The following is a 20,404-nucleotide window of genomic DNA, read 5'->3' as shown; positions in this document are numbered from 1 at the left end:
CATTTAAAAACTCCTTTATCTTGTTGACTTTTGTCTCTCTGGCTTGTGGTCACGTATCATTTAAGCGTGAGACAGGAGTGGCCCGTGTATCGCCTCTCCCTTTTCCTCCCATCTACACCTCTCTTTTCACTGTCTCCTGTCACTGCCCAAAGGAACAAAAGTGTGGATTTTTTTCCCCCTGTAAATTTCCAGTTCCAGGTGAAAGTATCTAAATTAAATTGGTTTCACCTTTTGCCCATCTCTGTAGGAATGCAGAAAGAACTCTCCATTTTAAGCATGGAATACATGCTTGATACAGAAAAAGTTTTAAATGCAGGAAAGTATGAAGAAAATGCAGAATAATCACCCATATTTCCATTGCCCAAAGACAAATACTATTTCAGAGTATTTCTACACAGGCCTTTTCTTTCTTTCTCTTCTGCTTTTCTGGTATCTTAGTTTATGGGTATATTTTTTCATCATAGTTGTGATTACTTTTCCTCCTAATATAAGCATCTCTCTGTTTTACACAAATGCCATAAACATATATTAGATGTAGAATATTTCATCCAGATATTTAGCAAATCTAGATATTTAGCAAACCTCACTTGTGTCATCTCATTGACTTTATCCATGAGTTCTCCAAACATGAATGGCCAGATGGGATTGTGAGCCACAAGATTGCAAATGGTAGATCATCCACCAGTGGCCAAGAGGGTTGGATTTGTTTGGTGTGTTTGTGTGTGTGTGTGTGGTTTTTAATTTTAGACAGAGAGAGAAAGAGAGAGCCCATGAGTGGGAGGAGGGGCAGAGAGAGAGGGAGAATGTCAAGCAGACTCTGCGAAGCAGGGCTCAACACGGGACTCCATCTCACAACCCTGAGACCATGACCCGAGCCGAAATCAAGAGCCAGATGCTGAACCAACTGAGCCACCCAGGCACCCCTCAAGAGGGGTGTTTATAATGATGCCCAGTGCTGGAGCATGAGGAGTGGGGTGGTAAAATGGCGGTGAACAAGAGGACACTTTCTAGAAAGACAAATATAACTTCAAATAATAAATACAAAGCTCCACAAAACAATCAGCAAAGTAACTATACTACATCCCAACTGTACACACAGACATATCAACAAACAATTCCGGCCTGAAGAGGTTAAGTGCAAAGATAATCTATAAATGAACAAGGGGCACTAGCAACATTGGGGAGGTGGGGGTTAACTCTGCCTGGCTCCACAGAAGTAAAGCTGCTCCCCTGGGTCTTGACAAATGATGGAGTTCACTGGATAGACCAAGGGGAAAACCAAGGTAGGCAGGAAAAATAACAAGTGCAGGAGTCCAGATGAGAAAACAGCCTGGTGTGTCTGAGGACCCTCAACCACGGCTCTGAGGTTGCTGTGGAGAGAAGCTTTGGCCAGTTCCTCACAAAGGATGCCATGTGACGTACAATAAAAAATTTGGTCCTTGTCCCTGGTTCTTCCTCAGAGGCAAACACTAAATCCTTGGAATTTCCCAAGTGATTCTTTGTTATTCACAGCGGGCCCACACCTGAGTCTATGCTAACACGGTGACTCAGGATGTGGATAGGCTAGAAAGACCAACCATGTGATTAGAGGGTTGGGGCTTTGAGCCAGCTGACCTCCAGGGAGTGGAGGGGGGTGGGGGCTGAACTCAATCACATGGCCAATAATGCAATCAATCATGGCTACATAATGAAACCCCAATAAAACTCCAGATACCAATTCTCCAATGGATTTCCCGGTTAATGAACACATCGATGTGCTGGGATGGTGGTGCTTCCTGACACCAAGAAGGAAGTGCACAGAAGGCCTGCAGGCAGGATGCTCCCAGACCTCACCTATGCGTCTCTTCATTTGGCTGGTCCTGACTTCTATCCTTTATAATAAAACTATAATCATAACTAGAGCATTTTCCTGAGAGTTCTGTTGCAGCAAATTGTCATACCTTAGGTGGTTGAGGGATCCGCTGAATTTGGAGCCAGTTGGTCAGGAGTGCGGGTCAGCCTGGGCACCCCTAAACTCATGGCTGGCATCGAAAGTGAGAGCAGTCTCATTAGGGACACAGCCCTAGAGTCCTTACCCTGTATGTCTGTGCTAATTGCAGGTGATTTGCATAGGAATGACATCGCGGGATTGTACCAGGCTAAGGAATTTGAACCTTATTTTGAAAGATTTTAATCAAGGGAATGTCAATTATTTGTGTCTTAGAAAAAAAAAACCACTCGGTGGCAGTGTGAAGAATGGATTAGATGGCGGAAGAGTATGAGAGAGGGTATTATGAATTGCTGGAAATCAGAAAGGAGCAATGAACTAAGCCAGCACACAGCAATCAATACTGAGGATGAATTATCAAAGATCTCTGTAAGATAAGTGTGTGAAGCGACAGATCAAAGAGCAGCACCCCCGGGGGCTTGGTTTTGCAAGGGTGTGTCCAGCCGGTGGTGGGACAGAGACAGCAGTTGATTGGAAATATCACTTTCAATTATCAGCAAACTAAAAGATTTGGATCTTAAAAAAAAAAAAAGGATAAAAAGATATGTTTTCCTTTGAGTCTACCGGAAGAGTTTAAAGATACAGAATAATACAGTGAATAATCATGTGCTAACCCCCCACCTCTAATTTAGCACATGGTCACATTTTCTTCCTTTTTCTTAAGTTGTTCTATTTTTGCATATTTGTTTTTTATTACAAATCAATGGCTCTTAAGGTGGGGAGGAGGGGCAACTCTTCTCCCCAGGGGACATCTGGCAATGTCTAGAGATATTTTCAGTTGTCACAACTGGTGAGAGCTCCTGGCGTCTAATGGATAAAAGCCAAGGATCCTGTCAAGCATCCTACAAAGCACAGGGCAGCCCCCACAACAAAGAATTATCTGGCCCCACATGTCAATAGTGCCTAAGCTGAAAAACCCTTATTCAAATAAAAGAAATCAAATACTTTAGATAAAATTGAGGTCCCCATGGATCACTCCCCAAATCCAAACCCACTGCCCATCCACCCTCTCCCTAAAGGTAACCACTCTCCTGAATTAGGTAGAAGGATCAAGGTTGGTTTGTTTGTTGTATTTATTTTTCCAGTTTCTTTTTTTTTTTAAGTTTTTTAAAACATTTATTTATTTGAGAAAAAGAGAGCGAGAGAGCACAAGCAGGTGGAGTGGCAGAGGGAGAGAGAGAAGCAGACTCCCCGCTGAGCAAGGAGCCCGATGCGGAACTCGATCCCAGGACCCTGGGATTGTGACCTGAGCGGAAGGCAGATGCTTAACCGACTGAGCCACCCAGGTGGCCCTATTTTTCCAATTTCTTTTATCGCTGAGTTCTTAGGGTTCCAGCCTTTGAAATTTTTAGTTAATTCTCAGTGTATGGTACAGGAGTGAAACTACCCAACAAAGGGGCGCCTGGGTGGTGCTCTCTCTCTGTTTCAAATAAATAAATAAAATCTTAAAGAAAGAAAGAAAGAAAGAACCCAACATACACACCACTGTTGCCATCAAAAAAGTACAGTTGTAGGTGCGCCCGGCTGACTAAGTCAGTGGAGAATGCGGCTCTTGATTTTGGGGTTGTGAGTTCAAGCCCCACATTGGGCATAGAGATTACTTAGAATCTTTTTTTTAAAAAAGTACAATTGTATACATTCTGCCTTTTAACTCCCTGCAATATCCTGTAAATAAAGATTAAATTCCACTCTTTTCTTTAGGAAAAAAAAAAAATTGGAAAGGGAGGCCGCTGGGCGCAGAAACCAGAGTGCCTGGATCCGATGGTTTCCTAAAACCCCACCCAAGTCCGTGGTGGCCCTGAAAACGCCCATCAAGGTGGAGTTGGTAGCCGGGAAAACCTACAGATGGTGTGTGTGTGGCCACAGCAAAAAGCAGCCCTTCTGTGACGGCTCCCACTTCTTCCAGCGCACTGGCCTGTCCCACTCAAGTTCAAGGCACAGGAGACCTGCACAGCAGCACACTCACGCCTGGATGCACACACCCTTGCCAACTTCGTCGGCACTGCCCCCTTTCTCTTTTTTTTTTTTTAATGTTTTATTTATTTATTCATGAGAGTCAGAGAGAGAGAGAGGCAGAGGCAGAGGGAGAAGCAGGCTCCCCGCCTAGCAGGGAGCCCGATGCGGGACTCGATCCCAGGACCCTGGGATCATGACCTGAGCCGAAGGCAGACGCTTAACCCTCTGAGCCACCCAGGCGCCCGGCACTGCCCCCTTTCTCAAGGTAAGCTGGGCTGCCCACCTAGGAACGTGAGAGGAGATTGGATTTTCCTTTATTTATTCTCCATTATTCACTGTGGTAGAAAACAAGACCATGAAGAGCCATTGCCAGAAATAAGATAAGACACAGGGCTAGCCATGTTTCAGCCCCGACCAAAACGTAATATAATAAGCATCCCCTTTTTCATTCAGTCTCCTTGGGCACTGGCAGCAGGAGCCCATCTACAAGATCATGTGATTGATTCTTCTATGGAATATAGTGTGAGTTTAATAACGTCTATTGGAATGGACTCATCAAAGATAGGCTTATTAAGCAAAGATGATCTTTTTTTTTTTTTAAGATTTCATTTATTTAGTTGTCAGAGAGAGTTTGAGAGAGAGAGAGAGAGAACAAGCAGGGGGAGTGGCAGGCAGGGGGAGAAGCAGGCCCCCACCGAGCAAGGAGCCTGATGTGGGACTTGATCCCCGGACCCTGGGAACATGACCTGAGCCGAAGGCAGACGCTTAACCGACTTAGCCACCTAGGCGTCCCTATTTGTTTTTATTATTATTTTTTTAAGTAGGCTCCACGCCCAGTGTGGGGCTTGAACTCACGATCCTGAGATCAAGAGTCAACACGCTGCACCGACTGAGCCAGTCAGGTGCCCCAACTGGTCTAATTTAAATGAGAATTTTACAAACAACTTACAAACAGATGTTTGTGTTACAAACAACTCATAAGAATTTTGGATTAATTAATCCAAGAATTTGGGGTTGATGCTGAAATGATGCATCAATGCAAAAATAAAATTAATCAACTAAAATAAATGAAAAAGATACCAAAAAGATGGAGAACAGGGGCACCTGGGTGGCTCAGTGAGTTAAGTGTCTGACTGTGGCTCAGGTCATGATCTCGGGGTCCTGGGATTGAGTCCTGTGTTGGGCTCTGCACTCAGTGGGGAGTCTGCTTCTCCCTCTCCCTCTATCCCTGCCCCATCTTATGAGCATGTGCTCTCTCTCTCTAATAAATAAATAAAATCTATTTTTAAAAAGATGGAGGGGACACCTGGGTGGCTCAGTCAGTTAAGCGGTTAAGCGTCTTCCTTCAGCTCAGGTCATGATCCCAGAGTCCTGGGATCGAGCCCCGCATTGGGCTCCCTGTTTAGTGGGGAGTCTGCTTCTGCCTCTGCCCCTCCCCTCTGCTCATGCTTTCTCTCTGGCTCTCTCCCTCTCTCAAATAAATGAATAAAATCTTTTTTTAAAAAGTTGATAGATTTTACTAAACTAAAATTTAAAACTTCTGAACTACACACAACTCTCGAAAACAAATATAAAACATGAAGCAACAAATTAAAAAAAAAAAAAAATAGATCATCCAGGGGCATCTGGCTGCTCAGTCAGTAGAGCATGGGACTCTTGACCTCAGGGTTGTAAATTTGAGCCCCTGAATTGGATATTGAGATTACCTAAAAAAATAAAATTAAAAAAAAAAAACCAACTAGATCATCTGAACTAATATCCTTAAGACAGATTAAAAAGCTGTTATATATAAATAAGACAAACATGACTCTCCCCCATGAAATGGGGAAATGAGATGAAAATGCATTTCACAAAAAATATATATGCAAATAATCATGTGGAAAGATGTCATTCTTATTAATAGTCAAAGAAATGCAAATTTCACCACAATAAACAATAGTGGAGATTTAAAAAATGGAAACTACCCATGTGTGCAGAAAGCAGAGATTATACAGTGATGGTGGGAAGATATGTAGGTAGAAATCTTCCGGGTGAGGGGCGCCTGGGTGGCTCAGACGGTTAAGCGTCTGCCTTGGGCTCAGGTCATGATCCCAGGGTCCTGGGATCGAGTCCTGCATTGGGCTCCCTGCTCCTTGGGAGCCTGCTTCTCCCTCTGCTTCTCTCTCTGTCTCTCATGAATAAATAAATATATAAAATCTTAAAAAACAAAAAGTTTAATTAAAAAAAAAAAATCTTCTGGGTGAGAATTTGGTAATATATGTAAAAAAGTCAAAGGAGGAAAAAAAAAATTACAGGCAGTTCGAGGGGAAGGTGGGGAAGGTGAAGGGGGTACTCTTGAACTAGCAAGTCATTTTCTAGGAATTTATCTTAAGTGTGCATCTATTGCCTTCATAATAGCGTCTTAGTGCAGTGGACTGGTGGCCGAAACAACAGAAGTTTATTTTCTCACAGTTCTGGAGGCTAGAAGTCCAAGATCAAGGTGCTGGCAGGGTCGGTTTCTCCCCAGGCCTCCCTCCTGGGCTTGTAGATGGCTGCCTTCTCCTATGTCCTCACGTGACCTTTGCCCTGGTGTTTCTTCCTCTCATATAAGGACACCGGTCTTTTGCATTAAGGCCCCACCCCTATTACCTCATTTACCCTTCATTACCTCTTTTTTCTTCTTTTTAAGATTTTACTTATTTATTTGACAGAGAGAGAGACACAGCGAGAGAGGGAACACAAGCAGGGAGAGTGGGAGAGGGAGAAGCAGGCTTCCCGCGGAGCAGGGAGCCGGATGCGGGGCTCGATCCCAGGACCCTGGGATCATGACCTGAGCCGAAGGCAGACGCTTAACGACTGAGCCACCCAGGCGCCGCCCCCTTCATTACCTCTTTGAAGGCCCCATCTCCAAATACAGTCACGTTGAGGATGAGAGGTTCAATGTATGAATTTTGGGGAAACAAAATTTGGTTCATAACAAATAATGAAAAATTGGAAACAACCTGAAGGTCCGTATGGTACAATGTTACGCAGCCTTAAAAGTGATAAAATTGATTTATAGGTGTTAACGTGGAAAGTTGTCAAGATACGTGACATGTTTTGGGGGTTTTTTAAAGATTTATTTATTTGAGAGAGAGAGCAAGCGTGCACATGCGTATGCGAGTAGGGGGAGGAGCAGAGAGAGAGGGAGAGAGAGAATCCCCAGCAGACTCCCTGCTGAGCACAGAGCCCAACTTGGGGGCTCCATCTCACAACCCTGAGATCATGACCTAAGCCAAAACCAAGAGTCAGACACCCAGTTGAGCCACCCAGGTGCCCCATACATGACATGTTTCTTAAAAGGCTTTAAAACAATAGGCTAGTGTGACCAAATATATATGCATATTTGAAAACCAAACTTTATGCATCCCAAAGTAACCAAGGTAACATCTGAGTAGTGGAGTTGGGGGAAATATACACATTCAGCTTTATATTTTTATGAATAATACATAATGAATATTTTTACCTTCATAGAAAGAAGAAAAAAGTTATTGTCTTTTTTTTTTAATGTTATTATTGCAGTATAGTGGATGTACAATGTTATGTTAGTTTCAGGTGCATGACATAGTGATTCGACAATTCTGTACCTTATTCAGGGCTCATCCTGATAAGTGTGTAAAAAGTTATCTCCCAAAGGACGGTTCAGCCTCAAATTTATGTCTTTGAGGATCATTTAAATACATTTCAATTTCTGATTACTAATTTCTTGTATAAATCATTGCAACCTATGAGCCGAAGGGGCTCTACAGGGTACGCCAGCAAAGAGCCCACTGATGTGAGGCGGGTTACAATCTTGAGTGGAAGTTATTCATTTGCAAGGAAATTATGAACCTAAGTAAATAGTAATTACCCAACAGAATTTATGGATGTGCTTAGTGGATACTTGGCAATCCTCTGTTAATTTGATCAGTGTAGCCAGATACAATAGATCATTTAAGCCAAAAGGCCGTTAAACAAATACACTGACCAATTTCAAAGATAATAAATTCTTTTCCTAGCAACTTGGAATCCTATGCGCAATTTCAATACCTACTGAACGGAATTCCTCAGCTAAATCCACTTTTACGACTAGGAAAAAACCCAACACAACAGTATACAGTATGTTGCTTTGGTTCTTGACTGGTTTATCAACGAATTCGGCCCCCAGAGTGACAACTCATTCCTTTTACTGAAAAATCACCCCAACTTGCTGCTTATTTTGAATTAAGGTTTGCATCTAAAGAATCAAAATTCAAGTCAGGTCCCTCAAATTCAAAGACCTCAGCGGTGAAAGGTCACATGTTGGTGAGGGTCATTCAGAGCAGCATGCGTGAGCAACACGCCCAGTATAGTTCCCAGATTCTGCATCATCAGTGATGCTCGTGTCATAGACAGAACCTCCAAGATGCAGCCGGATTTGCCTCCACCTGAGAAAGAGATCTTTTCCCGTGAGACTGGACGGTGGCATCGAGGGTGCAAATTCGTCGCCTGATTTTTCACCGTTCCCACAGGTTTGGCGAACTGATTGATCAGAACAAATGAAAGCATAATGTCTTTCAACCTCTTTTCAGATGATCAAGCAGCTGATCGCAGTTTTCCACAACCTTCGGCACATGGACTGCATGATCTGTGGGGGATCCTGCAGAATATGCTGAGGAGTGTTTCCTCGGTGACATTCAAGTTAATTATCACTATTGAATCTTTAATACTTAAAAAACACAGGGTGCTTAATTTGTTCATGAATCAGTGGTTTAATAAATGTCAGTGTATATATTAAATTATGTTAATGTTTAACGTCTTTTTCCAGCAGTCAAAAGTGCATTAAAAATTAAAATAAAATTAATTCCCACTTTCCCATTCTTACACTGTAGGTAATGTTATTTTACACTGTGCTGTAGTGTTTTACAAATTGATGTTCGGTGCTTTGAATTAATGAACTTTGTGATTTATTTACTGCCTGGGGTGCTATTCATTAGTTTTTCAATTACTATAAAACTTTATATAACATGGCATGAGACGCTAAGCAATCACATGAACAGTACTGGGGAGTTTTGCTTTTAAATAGGATCATGTAATAGGGGCGCCTGGGTGGCTCAGTCAGTTGGGCGTCTGCCTTTGGCTCAGGTCATGGTCCCAGGGTCCTGGGATCGAGTCCCACATTGGGCTCCCTGCTCAGCAGGAAGCCTGCTTCTCCCTCTCCCACTCCCCTGCTTGTGTTCCCTCTCTCGCTGTGTCTCTCTCTGTCAAATAAAGAAATAAAATCTAAAAAAAAAAGGATCATGTAATAAAGAGAGAAAGCTAAATCAGCATCTCTAATATGCCAACCAGAGACACTGGGTGCCAGGCTGGTAGGCTTGTGAAAAACCTTCCAGAAATGGATCTTTCAGAGTCAGAATGCTCAGGAAAATCCCATCTCCTGCCCCTGAGTAACCATAAAAGTCACGGTGAACCATCTTTGTCCACATAGCTCAACACAAGAATCTCCAGGATCCAGCATATTAGCAAGAAGAAGCTGAGAGTTGAAATTCTGCCATGTCACATCATCCTACAGACTTTTAGAGCCACCAGAAGTGGTGGTTATGCTTTGCACCAAGGCTTAAAGGCATCCATGTGTCTGATTTCTTTCCATGTTTCTTTTGGTAAGCTCCGACAAGATGCCTGGCACAGTCCATCAGGGTTTTCTTAATCTCCTGAAAACCCTGTGTTGTTTCCAGGAGAGGCGTTCCAATGTAGAACATGGTCCCTGCTGGAAGACTCACAGGGAGGTGAGGCTGAAGTAAAGAAAGGGTAGAGGGGGCCTCGCTGAAGGGCTCCCACAATCACAGAAGGGCTAGAAGAGCAGTGGGGAGTGAGGGGAAGGCGACAGAAGCAGCTAATGGGCTCGGTGGGAGTCCAGAGTCAGCACCAGAAAGGGGCTGGCCCGGCAACCACACAACCCCGGGGGCCCAAGCTTCTTGCCACTAGCTCAACCCCCTCTGCCCTGTGACCCGAAATCGACAGGTATTTCAGATGTGCCAACAGAGAGGGAAGGTTTTCATCCGGCACAAGGGATTTACCATTCAAAGGTAAGGATGAAGGCAAGAAGGAAATGCTTGTTATCATCACAGAAAAGAGTTGACCTGAGGACAGGACACTGCGCTGCTAACACCCCAGGGGCGGGGCAGCCCCTCAGCTACTCAGGCCACTTGGGATCAAACCACACAAAGCACCAGAAGGAAGCCTGTGCTGGGGACAAGGGGGCAGCCCTGTAACTCAGAAGCACTTATCAGTCTTTTGCAAAGTTACACAAAATACTCAGAGCATGAGGAGACGGCAAACTCTAATTTTAGGGATTTTATTTCTGGATGGAAAATATCACAGAACCTCAGTTTTGTAGAATTTTCCTGGTTAGTCTGTTCTGGCATATCTCAGCTGGCCAATCTGTCCTCACCCCTATGGTCACCCCCAGTTAAAACAGGTCCCCCCCAACACCATTGCCTCCTGGGTCACAGGGCTGGTCCCAATTCACTCATCTGTCATACAAAGCATCTGTCTGGCCCGACCTCTCACTTCTTGTCCCCTGAACTGTTCCCTGCTTACAGCCTTCCTGACCCTCTAACCTGATGCTCAGGATGGTGTCCCTGGCTCTTAACCCTGTCTTCACGATTCTTCCTTGATTTAAACCCATCCCTTCGCTGAGGCCTGAATAAGCTCCTCTAGGAGCCCCTCAACCAGGACAGGTCCCCACCAAGCCAGCCCTGGTTCCTCTAGCTGAACAGACCAAGGCAGTTCTGGAGAATTTGCTTTTTGGGGGCCAAGGGAAAAAAATCTTTTGCTTCAACTTTTACTGGAAATAACCCTTCTAAAGACCTTGTGGATTTACTGTCTGACCCTTCCTCAACGATGAGGGATGGTGTGTATCTCAGCATCCTCATTACCCACATCAGGGAAGGCTACACAGGGTCATGGTTCACCCAGTAATATGGTTCATCAGCTAATAGGACCAAACACTGGGATCCTTGGCTCGAGTCACCTCTCCCATCATTTGATGTATTCCCATAAGAGACGAACGCTACGAAAACAAATAAGCAACAGATACCAATTGCTGCAAGTTCTGGGGAGTGGAGGTCTTTCAGGCTTGTTACCTTCCAAGTGGATCCCATGTAGCCCCTGGGAAGTCAAGGTTAGCTGGGGCCTCCAAAACTACCACAGACAATTACCTTGATAAATCAATCCCTGTCTCCAGAAATACCCAGATCGTTCATTGTATAGCATCGGCTTTCGGGTTATCTGAAGAAGCTGGATGCAGAGACCCAGCACAGGTTAGAGTGAATAGACGGTGTGGGTTCTGAGAAAGTCGTGACCAGGGCTCACTTCCGTGGTGCCTTATGGGTACTGGGTGGACGGTGCCCCCCTGGACCAATGGCCACCAGACCCTCTGGGAAGGGTGACTGAGGGAAGATTCAGGGCTATGCTCCACTTCAGCCTCTGGAATAGGTATGTTATTTTGGCCCCAGTCAGGAGAACTGGTGAATTCCCCAAACCCAAACATCAGAGTGATGATTTCCTGTATAGCAGGACCACAGCCCTGGATATTTTGGAAACTAACCATGTTGTTTCCCCTTATCTCTTCGGAGAGAGCGGTCTATTTCTACACATCTGCTCCCAGGAGATCAGACCCCAAAGAGCTCCCATTTGAGTGCAGCTATGGGGTCAAAAGGCGCCACTCTGTCAACCGCCTGCTCTGGGGGATGTTGGCAGAGAACCTGTTACAGGAGGGATGTGGTGTTTTGACTTACACTCCTTCCATTGCAGCATACAGACACCAGGAAAACGATTTTGAGAAGTTTAGACAACTTGATGTATCTGTTCATCTGAAGCTTACTTTAATAACTATAATTTTAAATGGCCAGCTTCTCTCCTGATCTGGATTCTTACAACTTATGCTTAATTTTAAGCCTGATAATGAATATTAATGAAACAATTTACTTGGGAATTTATCTAGTGTCTGTTTCTTTATGTATGGTTTTTTATGACAGCAATCCCAAACTCCTCTAGAAATATTACTGGCATATTTATGGCTCTAATTATTTATATTGGGAAATACTTGAATGCCTTCTGCTGTTTTGTTAACTCAGGGAGCTCATTTACTCTCAAAAGGAAAACTCTTTCTTTTTAAGATTTTTTTTAAGTAACCTCCACACCCATCATGGGGTTCAGGGGCTCAAACTTACAACCCGAGCTTAGTCACCTGCTCCACCGAATGAGTCAGCCAGGCGCCCCTCAAAAGGAAAACTCATGCAATCAGATCAAATGACTCAGGTCTGCCCCCCCAGCCACGCTGCTGGGCCTCTCCTCACACAACTCCAGACATATGTGCGCAGCCCAAAGCACATCTCATTTCTGCATGTCCTGGTCCCTTCTTCCCTGAACTACTTCCTTTTCCAAGGCTCCCTACTGCCTTCCACCAGCTACACTGTGCTATTCCTGTTTCCTTTGCGGATCCCAAATCCACCTGTTTCATCACCTACTGGGACCCATGAACCCCCCCCCCACACACACACACAAAATTACACGTAATACTCGGTACACGTATGCTTATTTTTCTGGGGAGAAGACCCATAGCTTTCGTTTTATTCTGAAAGGGTCCATGACCCTCTCCTCCTCTATCTGGTCTGTCATTTTAATCAATACTATCGTTACACTATACTTGCAACATTAAAGCATCCTCCCGGCTGGTCCCCCTTCCTCCCGTCTCCTTCCAGTCCATTCTGTACGCTGACGTCATCCCTCTGTTTCATCCACCCAACACAAGGTTTAACTGCTTTGGTTCTTTCTCCCCCTGCCTGCAGTGCCCACAGGAACCTGACGGTGGCGCCACCACACTACTTTTATTCCCAATTCTCCGCCGGCCGCCCTCCAACCTAGAACACCTCCCCCGCCCTCTCCCCCAACACACTTCCAGGCCCAGCAAAAGCCGCCTCCCAGACTAAGACCCAGCCCAGAGGAAGAGTTTGGTTTTAGACGGCAGAGTACCTGAGTGGGGATGTGGGCCTGGAGGTCTACAGGGCTGCAAATGTCAATTGGGAGAGTTGCCTGCCTAGAGTTTAAAATCTTGAAAAAGGACGAGCTCTGCAAGGGAAATAGAAAACATTCAAGTGCTTACCCTCAATTTCTATAGCACTTAGGTGCTGGGCCCAGGGCTCAGCAAAGAGCAGCACTCAAATGCTTACAGAATGAATGTGGAATGTGCCGTTCAAAACAAAACATATCTAAGGGGGTGGGGGATAATGAGGTCAGAATTTGCCGGCAAAATATTTCGAACAAAATGCTCTGTAAAAAACAGGTGAATTCTTTCCCTAATCTTTGCATCAAAAATTATTTATAAAAGCATGATAGTGGATAAGCAGTTTTGGGTTTTTGTTTTTAAAGATTTTATTTATTTATTTGACAGAGAGAGACACAGCGAGAGAGGGAACACAAGCAGGGGGAGTGGGAGAGGGAGAAGCAGGCTTCCCATGGAGCGGGGAGCCGGATGCGGGGCTCGATCCCAGGATCCTGGGATCATGACCTGAGCCGAAGGCAGACGCTTAACGACTCAGCCACCCAGGCACCCCATGGATAAGCAGTTTTAAGCAATGCATTAAAAGTCAAATGACATCTTTAATGTGCATTAAATATACATCTTTCATTAACATTTTTCAAAGATATGATAGTAAAGTAAATCTAAGGTGGAGAGAGAAAATACACTGAATTAATAATCAGCAAATAATTATCTCTGGTATTTGCTTAGTTACTGTTACTTATGCAACTAACCCCAGGCATAATTATTTAGGGAAGAATTCATGTCCTCTTAGCAACACATTCTAAACCGATAACGTTGGTCTCTAATGCGTAAATGCGTCCGCAGGTAAGTTAGGTGTTTAATATTGTGAGTCAATATTAATATTAAACTTGGAGCTGAAGAGAGAACAAAAGACAGGTTGGTGCACAGCGAGGTAAGCACACGACGGTCTGTGATTTATGCAGGCAACTGTGAGCTGTCACGTTAGGTCTTACTGAGATGGAAGACCAGGCAGGTAGCCGGTGGCTCAGCAGGCGGGACTCCTCCCTCCCCACAACGCTGTTCACCAATCTACTGTTCCTGCTTCATCTTCTTTTGCAGGGGATAATGGATAATGTCAAGGTCAGGCAAGTTTGGTCACTAGCACAAGGTCCCAGCCTGTAGGCACAGAGTCACCATTGAGCCAGTCCCCCTACCTGACAATCTATTCCCTCCTGAATTGGCAGCAATTTATCTGTAAGTTCCTGCAGGGCTTAACCATGCCCTTTGGTCCTCCACACACAGGAGCCTTTTAAAAACCTTTCCGTTAAGCTCCTGAGAGTTCCTCAAAACCCTCGTCCCTAAAGCTGGCTGCCCACAGCATTCTGCCTGTGTTCAGACCACACGGCCCAACTGTGCCCCAAATCTATAGGAGGATTTCCAAGCAAGAGAGCCCTCCACAGTAACCACTCCTTTCATTTCAGCTTCTGAAACATCCAGGAGCTGAGCCAAGATGGTGCAGCTGGCTCAGGGCATGGCTGGGCCAGGACCCCCATGTTCTCCCAGTCTAGGGGAGGCTCTGCTGTCTCCCACTTCTTCCAGCTATTAGCGACGGGCGGCAGGGGGGTGGGCAGATTCCAACCAAAGTAGGGCTGGCTTTTCAGGAGGTGAAAGTGGTGTCCTTTCGGAGTCCTGAGCACTGGGGGCCTTTGAGCCTTACTGGAAAGGCCTTGTTCTTTTTTCTCTTTACAAACTGACTCCCTGCCCTTGCCAAACCCTTCCCATTCATTTCTTTGCAAAAGGTCTATTGTGACAATTCTTGACCTTATTAAATACCCAGCTGTGGGCACAGGGACTCCTCTCTACCAGACACCCTTGTACATTTAGTGAGCACTGGCAAAGAATGGGAGGAAAAGGTCGGAGCTTTGGAGGTTTTATGATGCAGCCGATGGCCAAATCCTCGGACCTGATACTCGCCTAGGGTGTCTGTGTCTTCAGGAAAGGCTTCCCACAGTGCAGAAGAACCCTTCAGGTGATAAGCTTTGCGTAGTCCCTCAGCTGCTTTCCACCAATTAAAGCTCCCTTGCCCCTTTCACCTTTCCTCCCTGGTGTAAGCAGATGGCCCAATTTGTCGGCAACCAAAGCAGAGACGAAGGCTGAGCTGACTCATTTAGGAACAGTAATTCCTTCCAGAGAAGATTCCCCATTCATTTAGACACTGGAGCAATTATTTGCTGGCTGACAGTTGTAATTACTTTTTGCTGCAGGTAGGTAACTGTTCCAGAAGCCAAGCTAATAGGATTACTGGTTTCTGAAGGGCTTTTGGAACAAGTAATTTTCAAATAGTCAGCGCAGCATGTTCAGTGAACTTTCCACCCAGGGTAAATTCCTTCCTCTGTGGCTCCCTATGGAAGGCAAGGTGTTGGGTTCTTGGATGGGGGCCTTTGGAACTGCAGGGACATTTTTCTTCCAGGCTCCTTTGTTTGAAAATGGGACCTGAGCAAATCACGCTTGGAGATATTTCATGAGCTTGCCTGTAATCATTCTAATTTTCAATTGCTCTGAGACTTGGCATTCAGTTATATCAACCAACCAACCAACCTTTTTGGCCAAAGCAGGGTAAATCACTTTCCCAGTCATGGTATCCCGGGGTAACGTCTCCCTCCATGCCACCTGTTTCTGAAGGGAAATGAGACAGAAAGATAAACCCAGACAACATTTTCATTAAGGTTTCTAACAAGATAACTGTTGTAGACTGTAGATAAGATTTTGCAACAAGGTTTTCTATTTGGTAAGAACAGATCAACATTGAATGCTCGTCAACATTTGACTCTATCAAACAGTTTGACATTTAACAGAAGCACATCCATGGGGCGCCTGGGTGGCTCAGTCGGTTGGGCATCTGCCTTCTGCTCAGGTCATGATCCCAGGGTCCTGGGATGGAGCCCCTGCTCGTCGGGCTCCCTGCTCAGCGGGGAGTCTACTTCTCCCTCTGCCCCTTCCTTGCCCCTCATGCTCACACTCTCTCACTCTCAAAAATAAGTGAATAAAATCTTAAAAAAAAAAAAAAAAGCACATCCATGGTCTGTTGGGACAACAGTTTCTTTTCCTGAGAAGTTTGAAGTATTTTTGTGACTGTTGTTGTCATTTGCTACTGTTGTTAAACATTCTCGGGTCCTGTCATTGCCATCCACTGATTAGCTGAACTCTAGTCTTGCATTCTAAGTCCAGCATCTCAAGAAGAAACAGATCTGTTTTCAAGTAGACAAGAACACTGAGATGTTGAGAATCAAGAGAGGATGTGCTATACAGACTGTTGATCTGGAGACTTTTTCTCTTCTAGCTTTATTGAAAGATAACTGACACAAAACATGGTATTGCATTTAAGGTGTAGAGCATGATGACTTGACACACGTATATATATTGTGAAATGTTTACCCCAATACAGTTCATTACCCCACATAATTACCTTTTTTAGAGGTGTGTGGTGAGAACATTTAAGATCCACTCTCTTAGCAACTTTCAAGTATACAATACAGTATTGTAAACTATAAACTATAGGCACCATGCTGTACATTAGATCCCCAGGATCTATTCATCTTATAACCAAAAGTTGGTACCCTTTGACGGACATCTCATTTCCCCCACCCCCCACCCTCCCAACCCCTGGCAACTTGTACTATCTACTTTCCAATTCTATGAGTTTGGCATTTTTAGATTCCACATAGACATGAGATCATACAATATTTGTTTTTCTCTGTAGAGATTATTTTGTAGAGTTTCTGACATATGGTCAATTCATAGAAGCTTGCAAAGGATTTTATTACAAGTAATTTGTGCTATCCATTTGGTTTATTGATATGCAAATGCATTAGAGTCTGGGATCCCCAGAGACGGAATTGTAACCCTATAGCAAACTTCCTTCACAGCCCTTAGAAATCGAAAATCTTCATTTATTGCTAGGAAAATTGAAAGTATGCTAGCTAGCTGTCCCCAAAGCCTGAAAAATGCTCAGCTGAAAATTGTAAAGTAAGTTCAAGAAAATTTTTACTGTTTAATATTACACAACCTTTGCAAGTCGTTCTGGTGGAGACACTAGAGTCACCCTCAGCTGTAGGACCCCAGCTCTAAAACATTAGGGGAGTAATATTTGCAGATGAGAGTATAGGAATCAAAGCACAAGTTTGAAACTAGGGGCGCCTGGTGGGCTTAGTCTGAAGAGCATGCAACTCTTGATCTTGGGGTCGTGAGTTCGAGCCCCACGTTGGGTATAGAGATTACTAAAAAAAAAAAAACTTAAAAAAAAAAAGCGCCCAAGTTTGGAATTAGACAAAACTGGGTTCAAATCCCGCCCTACCACTTCCTACCTGTGTATAATCATATCTACCCTGCAAGGGTGAAACAGTGAATACTGTGCCTGGGACATAGGAAATGCTCAGCAAACTGTGATCAACACATTAATTATACCGATGAATCATGCTTCCTTCAATGACATATACTGTTAACATTTCCGAACGGAGGGCACACCATTTGCTAGCCAAGCCTACTTCTAACATTAAAGAGAATTCTAAGGCACCCACGCGACGTAGGCTATCCCAAAAGGTCATTCTAGTCACTGATCACAAAGTGTGGTCAGTGGCCCATGGCAGCCGGATCACCGACTGCATGTTTATAAAACTGGCTTCTGGGTCCCACAGAAGGGCTGGCTGCATTGGTCAGGATCGGCTAGGCTATGCTGTGGTAACGGGCACACCCAAAAAGCTCAGTGATTTAACCTTGAAAGGTTTACTTCTCACTCATGCAAAGTCCACTGGGGTTCTGAGTGTCCTCCAGGGAAACGCATGCGAAGCAGGGGTTCAGGAAGGCAGGCTGTTTCTCTCCTGTGGCTCCACCAGGGAGGCGAGGTCTCTTGCTGGTGATGTGGCAGGTGAAGAAGACATTCAAGGTGACTCCTGGCACATCTACTCACAGTGCATTGGCCAGAACCTGTCACATCACTCTCCCCCCACACCACCCCCCACCCCGGCCACCGCCAGGGGGTGAGAGGTGGATATCTGGTGAACATTACATATCTCTGCCTCACCTTCCTAGTAAATCAGCCCCCGGGGGTGGGATCCAGGACTCTACATTTTCAAACTCCCCTGGTGATATAATTCAAAGTTGTAGCACTGTGATTATCTGCTGTGGGCGATGTTCCTTTATGGGATAAATAATTTGAAATAACAGAAAAGAGCGTGGCTCTGTCAATATACTAATTTATTAAAATGAGCATCTAAGGGTCTAAAACAGGCTCTTTCTAGCTGTCTTTTAAGAATGCCTTTTAGGTACAGATGCCTCTTAAATTGATTTCTGGTCCAGACTCCCCCCCGCCCCCGCCCCAGAACTCAGACCTATATACACTCAGCCAGGGGCTCGCAGGTGCCTCCGTTTGTTCATCCCTACCAAGCCTGTCCTGTGGCCAGGGACAGGGCCAATATCCACCCTCCCAGGTGACTTCCAAGCTTCCTGACTCAGGAGTCTCCCTTGCCCCTTTTATTTCTTCTGGATCTCAAAGCCAGGCATCAAGACTGTGTTTCTATCTCTTTCTTACATATTATGTCTGTTCTTGTCTCTCTTCCTTCACTGCTATTCCCTTTGTCTAGGGTCTTATCATCCGTCACTCATATGGTCCCCCTGCCCCAGTCCAGCGCTTCTGTCCTCTGTCTCCCATTTTGCTGGCAGACTGATGAATTCCCTTGCAGATGAGCATTTCCTCATCTTTTATGACTCAGCAAGACTCCTTCCCTCTGTAAGCCGTTTCTGATTATATTCTTTTCCCCTCCACTGTTCTCCAGCGTAACTTCTCCCATGCAGCTATACCCATCTTTGTCCCTGCCTGACTGCAAGTTTGCCTCTCTCCAGGTTGACTGTCATAGTCTACACTGTGCTTGGCACACGGTAGGCATGAAGGAAGAAAGGAATGGGGGTGGGCAGCTGTATGGTGCCTGGCACACAGTACGTGCCATATAAAAGCTTGTTGGGGGTGCCTGGGTGGCCCAGACAGTTAAGACTCGCTCTTGGTTTAGGCTCACATCGTAATACCAGCGTCGTGGGATTGAGCCCCACGTCAGGCTCCATGCTCAGCACAGAGTCTGCTTAAGACTCTCTCTCCCTCTCCCTCTGTCCCTCCCCCCCCCACCCTCCCCCACCCACGCCCCCGGCATGCTCATGCATGCTCTCTCTAAAATAAAAATAAAAATCTAAAAAAAATTATAAATAAAAGCTTGTCAAATGAAGGACTAAGTGAATATCCAACCATCTTCCTGTGCTTAGTTATCTGAAATATCCATTAGTTTCACCAAGCTCAAGGTGATAAACTAATCAAAACTGACTATTCATCTATATGGGTATGGCACGTTTTCTTTGGAAGACGTGATGAGGTAAATCCCTCTTCACTGGAAACCATTCTCAAAGATGAGAATCAGGTGTGAAGCAAATCATCACGTTCAGGGTATCTGAGTAATATCATTACAAAAGGAGCATTCTATTTTAACCTGCAGAAAGAGATTTTTGAGTAAAATAAGGTGAATTAAAAATAAACTGCATGAGGGGCACCTGGGTGGCTCAGTCAGTTAAGCATCTGCCTTTGGCTTGGGTCACGATCCCAGGGTCCTGTGTTCAAGCCCCATGTCGGGCTCCCTGCTCAGCAAGAAGCCTGTTTCTTCTTCTCCCTCTGCCTGCCACTCACCCTGCTTGTGCTCTCTCTCTTTCAAATAAATAAATAAAATCTTTAAATATAAATAAACTGCATGAGTGAACTAATTCCCAGTTCAAAAAGTGTTAACAACTGAAAGTGGTAACATTTTTCTTAATTCACTATATAATCCATAAATATTTGGGGGAGTTAAAACAGTAGCATTAGTATTTGTTTTATTCCTGAATATCTACCCTAGTACTTATCCACACATGACTAAAAATGAGCCAGAAATATGCTCAAAATGTATTTCTAGGGGTGTGTTTGTGAGCCATTTATTAGATAGTGTGTCTCATGTCTTAAATCATAATAAAATTTTATTACAAAAGTGAGGTATTTTATTTTCTTACCTCTAAGTCCGTTCTTTCATTTTTGTTTTTGAGCGAGAGAGAGAGCACAAGTGCAGGAGAGGGAGAGAGAGAATCCACACCCAGTACAGAGCCCAAAATGGGGCTGGATCTTATGACCCTGAGATCATGAGCTGAGCCAGACATTTAACTGACTTGAGCCATCCAGGTGTCCCTGTTCTTCCATATTTTTAAGGCATGACTTAGCACCTCTACTCACTAAAGATTCCCAGAAAGTGACCCTAAAATGGGAGACTCTACAAAAGTGGGTAATGTTTTAATATGTAGGTATAAGGAGATGAAGAAAGATCAATGAATTAGAAATAGTACTTGAGGAGCACCTGGGTGGCTCAGTTAAGTGT

This window comes from Leptonychotes weddellii, chromosome 9 (assembly GCF_054177405.1).
Source record: "Leptonychotes weddellii isolate Sample4059 chromosome 9, ASM5417740v2, whole genome shotgun sequence".
NCBI lineage: Eukaryota > Metazoa > Chordata > Mammalia > Carnivora > Phocidae > Leptonychotes > Leptonychotes weddellii.
The sequence above is the reverse complement of the archived record's forward strand: the minus strand, read 5'-3'. Positions refer to the sequence as shown.